The sequence below is a fragment of the Hylobates moloch genome, unplaced genomic scaffold (genome assembly GCF_009828535.3).
Source record: "Hylobates moloch isolate HMO894 unplaced genomic scaffold, HMol_V3 SCAFFOLD_4, whole genome shotgun sequence".
In the NCBI taxonomy this organism is placed as follows: domain Eukaryota; kingdom Metazoa; phylum Chordata; class Mammalia; order Primates; family Hylobatidae; genus Hylobates; species Hylobates moloch.
Window position 1 is genome coordinate 138662348 of NW_026652279.1, and position 18672 is coordinate 138681019.

Sequence of the window (18672 nt, forward strand, 5' to 3'; positions counted from 1 at the left end):
TCTCATCCAATCCTCTCAATGCATTTTCCTCCTCTCTGTTGAGGCAAAAAGTATTCCTCTCACCGTGATTCAAGTTGTATATTAAGCAAACATAGTCCTATCTTCTGTTATATTCCCAGCTCATGCTTTATTTCTTCAGGAGGTTTTCATGATTTATGCTCAACAGTTTTGAGTTTATTCAGTTTCTTTAACTCCTATCTACATCATAATCTCACTGCACTCTTGAGATTATAAATATTTCTCTTGTGTCCATATTTGTCTATCTTATCTGTCCTATTGGATCATAAATCTAGAAGATATTCAATCGTTACCTCAGACAAGAAATAAACAGTGCTAGAACTTTAGTATCTTTGGGTATTATATTTATAAAATATCAAAATAAATCATATTATTTTATTTAGGAATCTGTTATCTACAAGGAACAGAGGCACTTAAGCTGTCCTATGTGAGGATGTAATCAGGGATTTCATGAGAATCTGAGAGGAGCTAAAGTGTAGCTGAGAACTGGAGGCCTCTTGGGGTATTGTGCGCTCTCTCTCTCTGTGTCACTCTCTCTGCATCTTTCTCTCTTGAAACTTTCTGTTTCTCTTTGCTTGTGCCATTTATTATCTTCTCTGTGTCTGTATACTAGGCTGTCTTTATATGAAATTAAATTTGGCAGTGAAGCCACAGGGCCTGGCTTTTGATCTTGTGCTCCCAAGCTGTGTGACCTTGGATGAGTTTCTTAATTCCTTTGTGCCTCTGTGTTCTCATCAGTAAAATGGTGGTAGGTGGGGACCTGTTAATAACAGTAATTTCTTCACAGGGTCAATAAATTAAGAATGTGAAGCACATAGTAAGTACCATATAAATGGTAGCTCTTATTACTTACATGTTTGATTTTTATTTCCTCATAACTTCAGCTTCCCTGTGGACCTGATTCTTTCTACAGAATCAGGTTCTCCTGATACTTTCTACAAAATGGTGCCGATCCTGCTGCTACTCAGTTCCACATTCTTAGGAGAGGAATTTCTTTGGCACAGTTCATCTTTTTAAGCTGGGTCACATGGGTGTTGGTTTCTGGAAGGCCAGTGGATTGGTTGCCCTTTAGGGAAGTGCCTTCCTTTGGTACAGTCCTGCTTGTCAGGGGTGGGAGGTGAAATCACCATGTGGCTGCTGTCTCTCATCAGGTGTGGTCAGGCAGTTTCCTAGTTTCCTACAGATGCAGGGATGGGCAGTTGGTGCCAAAAAAACATGTATTGGCCAAAGATGTCAGAGAATATAATGTGTTTAAGAAACATTGATTTTTTTAAAAGTGAGTTTTCATACATGGAATTGCAATTTTCATTGACTTTAAAATCTCAAAGATATAATTCATGGATCTCTTCTTACTCTGACTATCATTGTGCCATGAAATCTAGCAAAGACATGGCTCTGCAGCTTTATGGAAAGAGCACAAAGTTGCAGTTCGGTGATTTGGGTGAGTTCTAATTCCTGCTGTCACCCACTGGTTAATCCTGGTGATATATGAAAACTCACTGAGCATCACTTTCCCCATCTGCAAACAGAGAAAGAAAATCCATCTCATAGATTATAAAATATTAGTTCTTGTTATAAATACATTACTTTACAAGGAGTAGCTTCCCTGGACAGTATCTTTACTGTGTCAGCATGAGAAATCAGAAATGGAGTATGTCATGATTATAATAGATAAAAAGCCTTGTTTTTTCTTTTTTGGAGATGGGGTCTGTCTGTGTTGCCTAGAGTGATATTGAGCTCTTGGAGATTACAGGCATGTGGCACTTGGCCAGCTTAAAAAGCCTTTTTAATGTTTGTATTTGCCAGATTCAAAAGGCTTTCTCTGTATACAGAGAAAAAATAATCAATGGTAGAGTGAAAATGACAGTGAAATATAAATGGTATTAAGAACAGCAGTTCAGTACTAAGCTGGAAATAATAAAATTCCAGCAATTTCTTAAAATCAGGGACTTGGGCTTTATAAAAGGGCAAATGAAATCCATTTGAAAGTTTGAATATATTAGGCTCGGGTAGGGCAGAACTTATTCTTAATAATCTCAATTTTTAAGGTCAGCTTGTACTACTTGGTTGACTACCTAAAGAGTGAGATTTTTTGAGGGATATAGAACGTCCTCTTCCCCTCAAATTCCTCCATTAGCCTGCTCAGTGCTGTATTATTGATTCTCCTTGAAAAGACAAATTTTAGCTAGGCTTAGGAGTTGTGTTTCTTGGCAGATATTATCTGATAACTAACATCTGCCATTTTTATGTTGCAAATATTCCTAAGGGAATGAGATATATCTGTAGAACAGACTCACTTTGAGCCAAACTGCCTGCATTTGAACTCTAGCTCCACAATTTACTAGTTCTTTGGCTCACATTCTTATCTTTGAAGTGGGGATAATAAAGGCACCTCAAGTCATGTATTTCATAGGGTCAAAGGAGCTAATAGATAAAGACTGTGTCAGCTCCTATTATGTTAATGAGATGAGGTGAAAGATCTGGAGAATGGAATCATATCGTGTGTGTGTGTGGGGTGGGGCGGGGGCAGCCAAGGGGATATCATAAAGACATTAGAGCTAAGAACTGTTGAGTGTGCTAGAAAATAATACAAACAGGCTACCCAGAAGGGTGGTGGGTATCGATTGTTAATTTACTTTTTTCACATTTTTGCAGAGAATCATCTAACCACTGATTAAAGCATCATTACTCTGTCACTGTGGCTGCCAGAAAAAGATTAATGTAACCTTTCTCATTATACGGTCCACAAACACTTTTCTTTTTCAGCAGGAGAGTTTCCTGGCTCCCTACCTACTTATTTTTCCCCTTTAGTTCCACTCATTTATCACAACTCTTTGTACTAAGCAAGGAGTATCAAGATTGTTCAATATCTATGTTATGTCTAGATAAGACAATTTGGTGACTTTGAAAAATATCTTAAAGAAACAATGGTGAAGGTAAATATGCTTTATTTTGAGAATGTTAATGTTGCTGCTTAACTTGTGTGTTGCATTAAACAGAATGTTAAATGGCTGAAACTGATTAGCTAAAACCTGATTTTCCACAGATTCAGCCTCATTTCTATCACTTTGTACATCAACAGCCACTGTGACCACTTAGCATTAGTCAATGAAGCAACCAATATGTTATTTTTTAATTGATTATGATGTCTGTGAAGATGATGGTTCAGTGAATTACTTAGAATGGGGTTTAGTTGCAACTATCAATAAAACTCAAATGACAGCAGTTTAATCAAGAAAGAAGTTAATTTCTCTCTCCCATTAATGCCTGGATATAGGCATTCCATGCCTTTAATGGCAGGCAGTTCTGTTTCTTGATGTGCTCAAGCACTCAGGCAAGCATCCAGGCTTCTGTCTTTCTTGCCGTTTATCTATCTGTGGTCTCCATTCTTTTTTTTTTTTTTTTTTTTTTGAGACTGAGTCTCGCTCTGTCGCCAGGCTGGAGTGCAGTGCAGTGGCGGGATCTCAGCTCACTACAACCTCCAACTCCCTGGTTCAAGCGATTCTCCTGCCTCAGCCTCCCAAGTAGCTGGGCTTACAGGCATGCGCCACCATGCCCAGCTAATTTTTGTATTTTTAGTAGAGACGGGGTTTCACCATGTTGGCCAGGATGGTTTTGATCTCCTGACCTCGTGATCTGCCCGCCTCGGGCTCCCAAAGTGCTGGGATTACAGGCATGAGCCACTGCACCCGGCCTGTGGTCGCCATTCTTTAAGTCAAGCCATCATATTCTCATTCCAGACACTGGGAATAAGGAAAGGGAGACAAGGAAAGGGATGCATGCTCCCAGCATTGAAGGACACTTTTTGGTGCTTCAATCCAACACTACTCACATCGCACTGGCCAGAACTTAGTCACAGGGCAATGCCTATCGGTAAAGGAAACTGAGAACTGTACTCTCTTCATTCTGTACAGCCATGTGGCCAAAAAGGAGGCAGACCAGACATTTGGGGACAAATAGAAGCCTTTGCTAGCTTGGGACTAGGGTGACTATAAGTCAACCTGCAAGACAGATACAATGCAACATGCACTTGAATGTTCATCTAAGAATTTCACAGCCGTCTCTAATTGCTCAGTTTCTTCAAACACAGTGTTAATGATTACAAAAGGGGCTTATTTACTTCAATCAGTGAATTAGAAGTTCAAATAAAGAAGATGTAATTTTAGTGATCTGCTCGACTTCCTAAGCTTCTATTTGTTAAATTCTCATAGTGCATTCCCCAGATGCAGGCCTGACTGGAGGATTAACTCCATTCTGAGCTGGAAGACATTTAAGCAAGTAAATTTAGATCTAGTGTTTGGAGGCTCAGAATCAGGTCACTTAATGGTTTTCCATCTCAGATCCTTTACTTGATGTTAAACTTTGACCTTTTTTTAAAAAAAGCAAAAAACCATGAGCTTCACTAAATAGGTTATTCAGTACCAAAGTTCTCATCATTTCTATGGCGTACATGTGCCCTCACACTTTCTCTCAGGTCCTGTAATCATCTGTCTCTGATGCCAACCACATCCAGTTTTACATCCACCTGATTGTCCCGATACTGTCTCTGATGCTAAGACATCCATTTGCTACTCCCTGCTGAACCATTATGCTGTTCTGGGCTACTGGGCATTGCATGGAGCTTTCTGAATTGCTTGTCCCACTGGGGTTTCTTTATCTTCTGGGTTTCCACTTCTCTATTTCAGCCCATTTCAGAAAGCTTCAAATGATACAGCTATGTCTTCACAATGCCTAATGGTCCAGGAGAAAAGTAATAGGTTCTGTGATTCATTCTAAGTCCTATTTGCATGGTATAAACAACAACCAAAAGAAACTAGTCATTCTAGAGACACAGTCCAGGATGGAATAGTTGGTGGCAGGGGCACTCATCATGGCAGCTGCAGCTACAGATTAAATTTGGAGCTGATAGAAGTACAGAGAAAAGGGATTTCCTGCAGGAACACAAATGCACATGGTCAGAATTAATCATCATGTAAATTAAAGTCAGGAACACTTAGGATTATTGGTGATAAAGTCCATGATGGGTAGCATCACTTCCCACAGTAAGCCAGAAATGCCTTCTAGGCTTGGAAATATCTTGTAAAACAGACCCACAAACTTGCTTTTTGCAAACATTCAAAAGAAAATTTGAAAATTTGAATATTTGTACTCTTTTCTTTCAGAAAAGGTACTACCAGGGCACAATGGCTAAGAACTCAGGCTTTGTATTCAGGGAACACTGACTTATCAGTTAAGTTACCTTGGAAAAGCTGCTGTGTCTCCTTAAACCTCTGTTTTCTCATCTCTATTTTTTTTAAATTAATTATTGTTATTATTATTATTTTTGAGACAGTCTCACTCTGTCGCCCAGGCTGGAGTGCAGTGGCATTATCTTTGCTCACTGCAACTTCCGCTTCCCAGATTCAAGTGATTCTCCTGCCTCAGCCTCCCAAGTAGCTGGGATTATAGGCATGTGCCACCATGCCCAGCTGATTTTTATATTTTTAGTAGAAATGGGGTTTCACCATGTTGGCTAGGCTAGTCTCAAACTCCTGACCTCGTGATCCGCCTGCCTCAGCTTCCCAAAGTGCTGCGATTATAGCCATGAGCCACCGTGCCCGGCCAGCTTTCTCATCTTTAAAATGGGAAAAATAGTATTAGTCATCGCCTAGGATTATTGTGAGGAAAATAAAAAACAACTTATTTAAACAGTATACAGCTTGATACACTGTATGCCCTTAATAAATGCTGCTTAAAGAATAAGAAAAATACTAATGTAACTACAGCTGAATTGCTGTCTTTAAAAGGAGGCAGATGGGGAATCACAGGTCAAATAAAAAACATAGTGGGTTCCTTCATAGTGGAACCCAAAATGAAATGGAAAAATGATGATTCTTAACACATTCTATCATTATGTTGTAATAAATTCCATTACTGTGGTGTTTATATTCTAGTTTTGTGAATGGTGAGAATTTGAGGGAATAAGCCAGGTTAAAAAAGGGGAACCAAAAGAGAAGTATGCTGGAATATTTGCATAATTATCACTCCACGTAAATGCCAATTCTAATCTCCAAAATTTCACTTTAGGCCTGTTGTGATTAATTTGATTTCAGGGACAACTGGGTATTGCGCTACCTGCTTCAAGCTGGTAAAACCTGAAAAGCTTCAGGTCCCAAAGCTTCATCTGGCAAAGGAGAGGGATGTAGTTCTTACCTGATATTTCAAACAAGAATCAGGTAAGGCTTTGTCACAGATTGGTCTGTGGACCAGTTGATTGGCACCATCCAGGAGCCTGTAAGAAATGCAGAATCTTGTCCTTTGCCCCTGCTACCCCTGCCAATTTTAGTTGAATTAGAATCTGCTTTATGACAAGATCCTCAGAAAAGCATTGAGGTAACACATATTTGACATCATGTATTTCATTTGCATTTTAGATGTAGCTATGTCAGTGTAATGATCTCACTATCTGTTCCAACCAACTTGCTAAAGTCGCTTGTTTCCTAATTCTGTCTTTACTATTTCATTAGTTTTGGTGTTTTTTCTGAGCTTTAGTGAGAAAGTAAAACAGGCCATCACTGTTTAAGTTACTGCATCCCATATATTGCTCCTAAACTTGGCTTAAATGCTCTTGATCTAGAAGGGCAGTTAAGCCCACAAGTTTTGGGTTCAGAGAGATGGAGATCTAGTCCCATCACTGCCAGTGTGAAAATTAGAGCAAATCAATTTTCTTATCTACAAAATTAGAGTAAATTCTGTTTATATCCAAAATGGGATGTAATCATATTAAACATTTAATATGATTAAAGATCATATTAATGATCTTTCCCACTGAATTTTTCAATGTCTCCCATGTCCTCTCCCATAGGGTCAGGTATGAGGCTTTCAGTCATCGGTCCATTTTCCAGCGTACCCTGACTGGCTAGTTCAGACTAGCCCATAAGGGAGTCATCCAGAATTTATGCAATTTAAACTTTTCTGTTGATTTTATTTAGTTGTTAGGGATGATTTCTGTTTCAAAGTGAGGAAAAGTCTTCCATTTTCCATTGGTCAAACCTTCCTGACATTTATTCAACCAAAATTGAGTGCCCCCCTTGTGCTCAGCACTATCCTTGTGATAGGGAGACAGCGCGTAGTAATGCAATAAAAGCTGCTATGCTCGCTCATGGAGCTTACATTCTAGTAATACCTATATGCACTGTTAAGTGTGTTTACAATATGTTGTTACAACATCTTTTTCTCTGTTTAAGACAAATTTCTATAGGCCATGACCTGCTGTGTTTCTGTAACTATTAGTTGAGTATTTCAAATACAAAACCTGAAGATGAAAAGATAAAATGCTGCCATTATTATTGTTGCTGTTGTTATTTTAATTCTAATAACCCATAGAATTTATAAGAGCTATTAAGTTTGAAACACGTGAATAGATAAAAAGCAAGCATAATGTTACTTTTTCAGAGTCATTACTATTGCTCAGTGTTACTTTTTCAGAGTCTATTGCTATATAGAAAATTTTGAGGCACCGGCCGGGCGCAGTGGCTCACGCCTGTAATTCCAGCACTTTGGGAGGCTGAGGGGGGTGGATCACGAGGTCAAGAGATCCATCCTGGCCAGCATGGTGAAACCCCATCTCTACTAAAAAATACAAAAATTAGCTGGGTGTGGTGGTGCGCACCTGTAGTCCCAACTACTTGGGAGGCTGAGGCAGGAGAATCGCTTGAACCTGGAAGGCAGAGGTTGCAGTGAGCCGAGATTATGCCACTGTATTCCAGCCTGGTGACAGAGTGAGATTCGGTCTCAAAAAAAAAAAAAGAAAAAAAAAAAAGAAAATTTAGAGGCACCAAACACCACTGAATTTGTAAACCCCCAGATTTTGAAGACTCAGAAAGGACTAAGGACTAAGTTTATACTCATTCAGCCTTGCAAATAAATACCAAATTTACAGAGTTACTCAAAATAAATATATTTTCATTTTATAATGACAGTGCACATAAGAAAAAAATTTACCCCTTTGTTTTTCTCTCCTAACAATGTCTGGCTTTAAACAATTCTATAATGCACACATACAGGTACACATTGAATATATACATTTTGAAATCAAGTATTACTTCAACAATGCTTTGAATAAATTTATAGGAACCCAGTGGGGTTATTTTCCTTTCAGTAAGACTAATCCCTGGATTTGAAAACTGAGGCCGGGCACGGTGGCTCAAGCTTGTAATCCCAGCACTTTGGGAGGCCGAGGCGGGCGGATCACGAGGTCAAGGAGATCGAGACCACGGTGAAACCCCGTCTCTACTAAAAATACAAAAAAATTAGCCGGGCGTGGTGGCGGGCACCTGTAGTCCCAGCTACTCGGTGAGTCTGAGGCGGGAGAATGGCGTGAACCGGGGAGGCGGAGCTTGCAGTGAGCCGAGATTGCGCCACTGCACTCCAGCCTGGGTGACAGAGCAAGACTCTGTCTCAAAAAAAAAAAAAAAAAGAAAAAAGAAAATTGATTGGATTGAGGGGTATGACAAGCTCAAATTCAAACATTATCATCACCTCAATAATAAACTAACCATAAAAATATTCCATATATAAAATATGATTAAAAATAATCACTGGTATAGTAGTTAGAAAATAAGGCTTCCTTCACCTGAAATTTTGTCCATTTGAAGAGGGAAGTGGACCACAGTAGGGAGGGTTGAAGACTGGAAACTCCCCAAAGAGCTCCCTGATATTTATTATCATCAGTAACAGAAATCCCAGGACACAGCCGGGCACGGTGGCTCACGCCTGTAATCCTAGCGCTCTGGGAGGCCGAGGCAGGTGGATCACAAGGTCAGGAGATTGAGACCATCCTGGCTTAACATGGTGAAACCCGGTATCTACTAAAAATACAAAACATTAGCTGGGCTTGGTGGCGGGCGCCTGTAGTCCCAGCTACTCGGGAGGCTGAGGCAGGAGAATGGCGTGAGCTTGCAGTGAGCAGAGATGGCGCCACTGCACTCCAGCCTGGGTGACAGAGCGAGACTCCGTCTCAAAAAAAAAAGAGAAATCTCAGAACACTTTTTCTTTATGAGAAGATGGCAATGAAATGTGTGTACTAAATTATAGTGCTTCTTTTTCTTTCATTTCTGAAAGCAGTGACATTCCTATTGGTGCACTTTAAAAAGGAAGCTAAAGTCAGAAGTGGATTGCTGCCTCCTGCTCTTTTTTTTATATTTTAACTTTTAGGTTCCGGGGTACATGTGCAGGTCTGTTATATGTGTAAACTCATTACTTGAGGGTTTGGTGTACAGATTATTTTGTCACCCGGTACTAAGCATAGTACCCAACTGCTTTTTGTTTGTTTTCTGAACCTCTCCCTCTTCCCCCCGCCAACAACATTGAAAAATGTGTTCTTACATGTAATTGTGAAAGTAATTTCCTAAAAAGAATTTAATTAAGCCTTAAATAATAGGCTTCTGTCACCTGCATCCTTCTCAGACCTGACTTACTGCTTCACTTTTTTTTTTTTTTTCTGACTTAACCAAAGATAATGGACCTTCTGAGGTTCTGGCTGTAGGTTTGTTCCTGGTAAGTGGGCTTGAAGTATTGTGAAATCAAATCCAAACCGGTATTTTTTGAAACTAGGCTACCATGTGAATACCGTTTCCCACCAAAAGTAACAGAAGAATTCATTAACATGGAAAAAAAAAGTATTCTTTTAGCAGCTTAATACACGAGGCTTCATTATTTTTTTACTTTGTTTCCCTCTAGTGCCCCAAAGTGAAAAGTGCATGGGTATTTTATATGGAGATGTCCAATTCAATTAATTTATTCATTAAAAAGAAATTGATTAGATTCATTCTTATTGTCCCTTTTAGAACTTGGGTACTACTGCTCCTTTTTAGGACATAAAGTCCTGAATCCCCTGTACTTCCCTATCCCACCAATACCACTAAACGCCTCTTCTTGGTCATACTCAGACTTCAGAACCAAGCAGATGATTGTGTTTGTTTCCGTGTCTTCTGCCTAGTTCTTATTTTTTTTTTTATTTTTATTTTTGGCTTGGCGGGGGGTGGTCTTGAATTTAATAGGGCTACAAACTATAATCATAGGCAGGCATTAGGCTCAAGTTGGAACAATTTTTAACTAAAATGACTTAATATAATCACTTAATTTACTTTGTTATACAATAACCCATAGTAATTTTTAAGAAGGGGGAAATGCATAAAAAATGGACTACGTGACATCTGAAATCCAAATGGATTTCAGATGTCACGTAGTCCATTTTTGACCTGGAGACATCATCCTTTGTCACATTTACAGTTACTCGTGAGCGTTTGTCTCTCCCCTAGTTTTAAAAAAGAACAATGATCAGGGCTTGCTACCACAGCAAGAGTTACTACCAGGGAGAATTATTATCTTGCTGATCATTCTAGGTGAGACTGCGTATGCTTTGTGGTCACTGTGGGCTGGTGCTCTGGAGCAGTGATTCAGAGGCACTTAAAATTTCTTTTGGCAAAATGCTGGGTATACATAGCGAAATGATATTATTATGGCTTTTCTAGGGTTTGATGATCTCACATTTCAGGCTGGACAACTTCCCATAGTGAAAGACCTATTAATCAGAGAACGTAGGTGTGACAACCAGTAAGGGATGCTTTTGTTTTTTTCTCAAAGAAGAAGGTACTCAATGGACCATCTGGAGAACACGTGATATGCTGTGAGGTTGTCCCACCCTGATCTTTTGTGGTCTCAAATATGTGACTAGACGCCTTGTATTCCATTCTTGACTGTTCTTCATCAGATAAGAATCAGGCAACACAGTAAAACAGTGCTCTGATTTCAGGCAATAAGTTCTTTAATACCTTTTTAAAGCTCGGGGTAGAATTGTTGAGCTGCAAGTGACAGCCTGCTTATTTAGAGTTAGAATGGGAGAGATTGAGATGAAGTAAACCTGGATGGGATGCTTTCTTTGGCATGATTTTAAAGACACTTGGCAATAAGCGTCAAAGGAGGGTGTGTGTTTATCTTTCTTGGCATGGCTTTTGTTTTACTTATTCTGAGGCCCCACCTTTTCTTTCGGGTAATTTTTTTTTCCTAGTATGTCTGGCAACTGTGCTGAGGCTGCCCACAGTGCCAAATTATCTGGGTAACTTAGGGAAAAAAATTGAATATGAATTTTTGCCATCAAGTAGAAAAAGAATATCCAAATGATTGCTTTGCAGTTCAGAGTGTTGCTTGCTATGTTGAGATGATCATAGAGCAATCTGAGAACTCCAAAATTTTGGTAACTTATTTATATAGAACTCAGTGAAGTGAGCCTTTAAAACGAGATAAAATATCAATGAACATTCTGTTTTACTTAAAAAAGTTACTCCCAGTTCAATCACTATTACCACCAATTTCATTTTTCAATGGAAATCACAAGTACTGAATGCAACAGTTTAGGATTGTTAGCTCTCGTGGTTGTAGACTCAAAATTTAAGATAGAAATATATAAAAAGGGCTAATTCTTAATTCAAAAATACAGCGGTCAAGTGAGTGAGTTATTGCTTCTTGGCCTTTTGGCTAAGATCAAGTGAAGTGCACAGGTTTTAAAGGTAGACAATCTTTGAAAACATACTCTACTACTTACTAGCTGGAAGAACTCTATGAGGCTAAAGACTCCATAAAATTAAGGGTCTTTTCTTTCTTTTATACCATTCTGCCTCTAGTATCTGGCAAATTGCCTGACACATAGTAAAAGCATAACTACAGAAGGTTTTTTTCTTCCTGTGGATGAAAATTCTTTTCCAGTTAAGTGTTTTCACATAGAAAGATTGACCTTTTGCTCCTTTCTGAAGATTGGTTGGGTTCTGCCAAGAATCGTATGCTTGAGAAGATGAAACATCACTTAGAAATCTGACATCTTTGCTTCCTGTTTCCTATTATGCTGCTCATTGTTGAGAATGCCATTTAAATTGTTTCTGAACCCTCTTCCTTATAGATTGGTTACATGAGGTTAGAAATCACCTAACATTAAATGTTTTAATATTGAAATGAAGGAACTCTCAGCATTCAGAGACAAAAGAGGGAAGAGTCATTGAGGCTAAGGAAAAATAATTATATTTGCTGTTAAAACCTTCTGTTGTATAGTATCTTCTATATTCTATGACCTATAATCATCAGGGAATTTTTGTCACCACCAAAATTAACTCAGATTTTATAACCAAATTAAACTTTGAGAAGTCAGTTCTCAAAGTCTTCCATAATTGAATGATAGTTGTGTGGAATGTAAATTGTACTCATTTGGAATACCTCGAATGGCTGCCTATCAGTTCACTTAATTTCTTCAACCTTACATGAGCAATTACCATGTGACTGGCCTGAGCTAGCATCAGGGGACTAGACATGAATATAGATATTTCATATCTAAAAATTTATCCTGTAGTTTGCCATATTGACATGAAAACAAACAAAATGTGACATAATGGAAGATGTATAAAATAATAATGAATATCACAATGGGAGGTGTTCAGAGACTGATAATTTCCCACCCAGTATTAATTCTTCTTCTCTTTCTTATAATAGAAAACCGATTCTATACCAAGTGGCAAAATATCCAGCTGAAGGCCCAATTTTCTATCCTGTCTCGCAGCTACATGTGACCATGGACTAAGTTCTGGCTAATAATATGCAAATGAAAGTTTTTGGGTTGAATTTGGGGAAAAGTTCCCTTAGCTTGGGGAGAAATGACTGGGGCTTGCTAGCTGGAATGCGGACGTGATGTGGATGTGGAATGTGGATGTGCTGGCTGTAGCTCTAGCAGCCACCCTGAAGCATGATGTGATTTTGAGCATGGAAGTCATGTACAAAGGATGGCAGGGAACAAAGATAGAAGGACCCTGGACACTGATTACCGAGCAGAACTCTGCACTGACTCTCCCTCAAGTTGGGGGTAGAAGTGCATTTCTGTCTTGTTTAAATCACTGCTACTTTCACTCTGTCGCTAAAGTATAAATGCAACTTCAGATGACACGAAAGGTATATTAATAGTTTCTTTTTAGAGAAAAGTGTTGACAAAGGTATTCACAGAGGAAATAATGCCTTGGCAGATTATTTTAAAGGACAAACAGGAGGAGTTGTCCAGGTTACAGGAGAGATGAGGAATCCATGGAAGAATATTTGGTGTTACTGCATACTTCATTAGAATTATTATTTTTTTTCTTTTTTTTTCTTTTGAGACAAGGTCTCACTCTGTTGCCCTGGCTGGAGTGCAGTGGCATAATGTTGGCTTACTGCAGCCTCGATCTCCCAGGCTCAAGTGATCCTCCTACTTCAGCCTCCTGAGTAGCAGGGACCACAAGCATGCATCATAATGCCCAGCTGTTTTTAAAAAATTATTTTTTGTAGAGACAGGGTCTCACCCTGTTGCCCAGGCTGGTCTCAAACTCCTGGGCTAAAGTGATCCACCTGCCTCAGGCTCCAAAAGTGCTGGGATTACAGGCATGAGCTACTGCACCCAGCCTGATTTTTAATTTGAAGTTTTTATTTGGAAATAACTGCATGCTTAGAAATTTCGATGTTGCAAGAATGAGAATAACACTAAGAACATCTCTTATACCCTTTACTCAGGTTCCTCTATTGTCATCATTTTACGTCATTTGTTTGTAATTTGCTGTCTTGACTCTTCACAATTTACCATTATATTACCAATATAAATTGTACAAATCATGGCTTTTTACCCCAGTATCACTTTACCCTAAAATATTTTATGTGCATTTCCTAATAATAGAGATATTCTCTTTCTTTTTTGGGGACTGAGGGGGTTTATAAAAAAGTCAAGTTCTAATAAAAATACAATGAAAGTTTTTCATCCAAAGTCTTAAGGAGTACCAAAGTAGAATTGAAGGCAAAACGCCCATACTAAACACAACTAATCTTACACAGAACATGTTATTCATTCTAATAAAAACCATTCTAGCTGGGTGCGGTGGCTCACACCTGTAATCCCAGCACTTTGGGAGGCCAAGGCAGGCAGATCACTTGAGGTCAGGAGTTTGAGACCAGCCTGGCCAACATAGTGTAAGGGAAATGGCTGCGCTTTAGTCATGAGTAGGCTGAGGTGGCCTTCTGGTGCAGCATGACTCAGCGTGTTTGGAGCGCAGATGCAGGACCCCCACATGTTATGTAACCAGGCCATGTGAGGCACATTAGATGATCACCCACGTGAGCTTGTGCTTGGCTCGGAGCCACTGTTGTCTGTAAAAGGTATAATTACCCTGCTAACATCGTACATATGGCTCGCTCGTGCCCACAGAGTAGAGCCATCTTGAAATTGTTTACAATTCCTCGTGTTTTTCCAGCTACCCGCCACTCGCCCACTGACTCCCCTTGCACCTCAGAACCTGACACATGGTGAAACCCTGTTTCTACTAAAAAAATACAAAAACTTGCCGGGTGTGGTGGTGCATGCCTGTAGTCTCAGCTACCCAGGAGTCTGAGGCAGGAGAATCTGGGAGGCAGAGGTTGCAGTGAGCCGAGATCGCGCCACTGCACTCCAGCCTGGGCGACAGCGAGACTCTGTCTCAAAAAAAAGAAAAAAAAAACATACCCAGCAAAGCCAGTAACTAATACATTATCTATGTAGCTGAACTGAATATTTGCAAAGGTGGTTTTGTTACGATTGTTGTTTTAACTGCTTGATTGCTTTTTAAGAACTATTGACAGAATTGGATATTTTTAAAGATAGAAGACAAATATATTTTATTTGCCTTTCAATGACTCATCTTTAAGCTCTTTACAATACACTCCCATAGAATTGCTAAGACAGACCCTATTGGCATTACCTAGTCTCCTACGTTGTGCATCCCTGACAGCTGCTATGCAGAGATTTCCTAGATTGTGCTCAATGGCGAACCTGCTGAAACTGAGTGCAAATGCTAATATGCAATAATCACCAAAAAGGAGAACAATTCAGGATTGATATACACACCAGCTGCAATTCTGCAACCCGCTGAAAGTGAGTGTTTCCAGTGCAAACTCTTGCTGCTTTTCCTTGAGCCTCCTGGTTCTCTAGCTGTGGAGTAACAGCCGTGCTTTCAGGACTGACTTTAGGGAGACAGTCTTTTTAGCTTTCCTTGGCAATGGAAAACACTGCCCAGGGAACAAACTCGTGTGGCTCTGATAGGTGGGTCATGTTATGTTTAAGGGCTGTTATTAGTAAGAACAAATGATTCTCTGCCTTTGCATCTTCATTCAGTACAGTGATTTCCATCAGCTACATTAGATTGAGTCAATTTCCTCCCAGATCCTCAGCAAAACTCTCAAGCCAGTTCCTTATTACTTGGGGGGATGGCTTCCCTGACTGAGCGCAGCTTTAGTGCCCCTGTGTTCTGGGTCTGTGTGTGTCCTTGTTGCTTAGTGCCTAGATGTTCTGCTCTGTTAATTTCCCTTGGCTTTGAAGGGAAGAGAGAATAGCAGTCTAGAGGGAGCTGGCTTTGATGGGAAGTATGATTTTCAGGTAGATTTCACTGTCTCATGCAATCGTGTGATTTATGTCATTTCCCTAGTAACTATTTCTGGTGACAGCAGAGTCACTTCTTCATGCCAGCCATTTTATAGATTTTATGAATGCAAAGGAATATTATTTAGCTACTTATAATAACAAGCATATGGGTTATTATCAATTTTAAAAATGCTAATATGTAATAATCACCAAAAAGGAGAACAATTCAGGATTAATACACATGCCAGCTGTAATTCTGCAAAAATTTAATTTTATAATCATAAGATCAGAAGATAATTTGGTGAGAGAGTTTAGAATCTAATAATGTTCATTTGTTTCCTTTTTTTCCATAGAAGGCTCTGTTGTGTTTCAGGCTCTGCTTCATTTTCATGTAAACCTGGAAATATGGAGGAGGAGTGGCTCTTGGAAATTCTGGCTTCGAGACTCTCAGGCTTGTTTTCCAAATAAGTGTGAAAAGCAGCTGGAGATTCCTTCCTCAGGCCAGACCCATACTTTGTGGGCCACCTTGTTCAGCTTGTTTAAGTAGATCTAGAACACTGGAAATCTTTCCCTAAGCTTCTGTCTCCCTCACCTCTCACATCCAAATTCATCACCATCCACCACACCAGATCCTATGGATTTAAACTCCTTTAATATATTCCACATCATTCATCTTCATCTCCTCAAGTCATCACCCTAGTTCGTGCTAATATTATCTCTCACCTAAAATGCTGCACCACCATCCTGAATGATCGTGCTAAACTCAGGCTTACCCTCTTTTGCAATCAAGTTAATTTTTTGTGAAACTTGCTATAATGGAGGTAAAACAAACACAGTAAAATGTTCAAATTTTAGTTTTGCAGCTCAATCAAATTTTGCATGCATGCCTATCTATAATTACCGTTTAGATCACACAGAACATAGAGAAAGCCAGAAACTCCCAGTGTGGTCCATGTTGGGCTGTTGCAATTCACTGACTCCAGCCAAGGGGAAGAGGAAAGAGTCTGATAACGTAAGGCCCAGCATGGTCTCAGCCTGTGTTCTGTGGGAGGAAAGTTAATGACATGGGCACACCCAACTAACATGGCTGGGAAATGTAGTTCTAGCTGGGTAACCATGCACCCAACACATTCTAGCACCATGGAGGAAAGAGAAAATAGATTGTGATGGACAACTACCAGCCTCAGACACAATATTATTACAATATTAGTTTTTCCAATCTGTCAGACATTTTATATCTTGCTATATATTTAGCACTTCTTTACTTTCTTCCAACGAAGTTAAATAATTTTCTCCACAGAGTTCTTGCATGTTTTTTGTTAGATTTCTTTCTTGATGTTTCATAGTTTTGATGCTATTCTAAGCACTATTTTTGTTTCCTTTTCTGTTGTGACTTATATATAGAAATGCAGATTTTTGTATGTTTATTTTATGCATATATTTTTAAAACCTGACTTAACTCTCTTTTAAATTCTAAACACTTTTATGGATTTTTTTGGAGTTTTCTGTATATGCAATCATATCATCCATGAGAAATGATAATTTTGTTTCTTTCTTTTTAATTTTTTTGGGAGGTCTGACTGTACTGGCTAAAACTTCCAGTAAAATGGTGACTGGAAGAGGCAATAGTTATCATACTTGTCTTATTCCTAATCTTAAAGGGAGAGGTATGAACTTTAAATACTGTGATTGATGGAGGATTTGTAGATACTTTTCATCAGATTGAGGAATGTTCTATCCACTCATAGTTACATGATTATCTCAGTGAACTGAATGGATGCTGAAGTTTTTCCAATGCTTTTTCCACATTCACTGAGGTAATCATGTAATTTTTCCCCTCATTTAATCTGTTAATGTGGTAAACCACATTAATTGATTTTGTAATGTTAAATCAATCTTGTATTCCTAGGATAAGCCCGACTTTCCTATGAAATCCTCTAGACCTAGACTTTTCTTTGTGAAAATATTTGTAATTACTGACTTTATTTTTGTTTTTAATAATGGTAACAGAATTGTTCAGATATATGGTTTTGTTATTGTTGATCTGTTTGGGTAAGCTATATTGGTCTAGAAATTTTTCCATTTTGTTTACATTTTCAAATTTATTGGCATGAAGTTTTCATTTTATTCTTTTACAGGTTTACTCCTAAGCCTGCGGCATGAATACAAATGATGGCCCACATACCATATGTCTAAATGTTGATAAGTTATGAATCAAGTTAATGAACTATTAAATAAAATATGTCCTAGCCTTCTAACTTGACAAATATACCTCTATAACAATCTAAAAAGACAGATTCAAATTTAGAATTCTTTCACTTTTCAAACACCACTTCTTTCTAATCTCCTATGTTACTGTTTGTAATTTTCTGTTCCCTGCTGAAATGTTCTAATTTTGCTTTTATTTCTTTGAACATCCTGTGCATACTTATCTTAGGATCTGTATTGATACTTCCAATCACAGACCTGTGTGTATTTATTTTGATTAGCTGTTTGTTTCTGCTGGTTCTTGCTCCTGGTGATATGTTTCCTGTGTGCCTAGTTATTTTTTGACATTGCTGAACGTTTTAACTAAAATTTTAATTATAGGAATAATTAAGGCTAAGGTGATAGAATCTCAGAGGGATTTTTTTTGTTTGTTTCTGTTAGGCATCTGGGGTGCTTTCAATCTGGGACCATCTTTTTTATTTTTATATTTTTAGAAACAGAGTCTCGCTCTGTCACCCAGGCTGAAATGCAGTGGCGCCTTTATAGCTCATTATAGCTTCCAATTCCTGGGCTCAAGAGATCCTCCCTCTTCAGCCTTCTGAGTAGCTGGGACCATAGGTGTGTGCCACCTTGCCCAGCTTTTTTTTTTTTTCTGTAGATATGGGGTTTTATTGATGTTGCTCAGGCTGGTCTCAATCTCCTGGCCTCAGGCCACTCTCTTGCCTTGGACTTCCAAAGTATTGGGATTACGGGCATGAGCCACATGCCTGACCCAGAATTTCTTTCTTTTCTTTTCTTTCTTTTCCTTCCTTCCTTCCTTCCTTCCTTCCTTCCTTCCTTCCCTCCCTCCCTCCCTCTTTCTTTCTTTCTTTCTTTTTCTTTTTTCTTTCTTTTCTATTTTCTTTGTAAAATAATATACTTAAAATAGTATTTATGTTATTCTTTTTAATTTATAATTGTGTATTATGCTTTATAAGATCAAATCAGATTTCTGCCAAGGAAACAAGAAG

The 18672-nt window shown here is 38.8% G+C and overlaps 1 protein-coding gene across 8 annotated transcripts in view; it reads left to right on the plus strand.

The window, feature by feature from the left end:
* Positions 1 to 18672, plus strand: part of SCEL (sciellin) — a 166955-nt gene that overhangs the window by 21868 nt on the left and 126415 nt on the right. Inside the window, exon 1 of one of the 8 annotated variants that reach the window (XM_058437994.1) lies at positions 6203 to 6233. The exons of the other annotated variants lie outside the window; for them this stretch is intronic. The gene's annotated coding sequence lies outside the window, so the exon portion shown is untranslated. Of the gene's footprint in view, positions 1 to 6202; positions 6234 to 18672 lie in introns of those variants that run through there. 8 annotated transcript variants of the gene reach the window in all.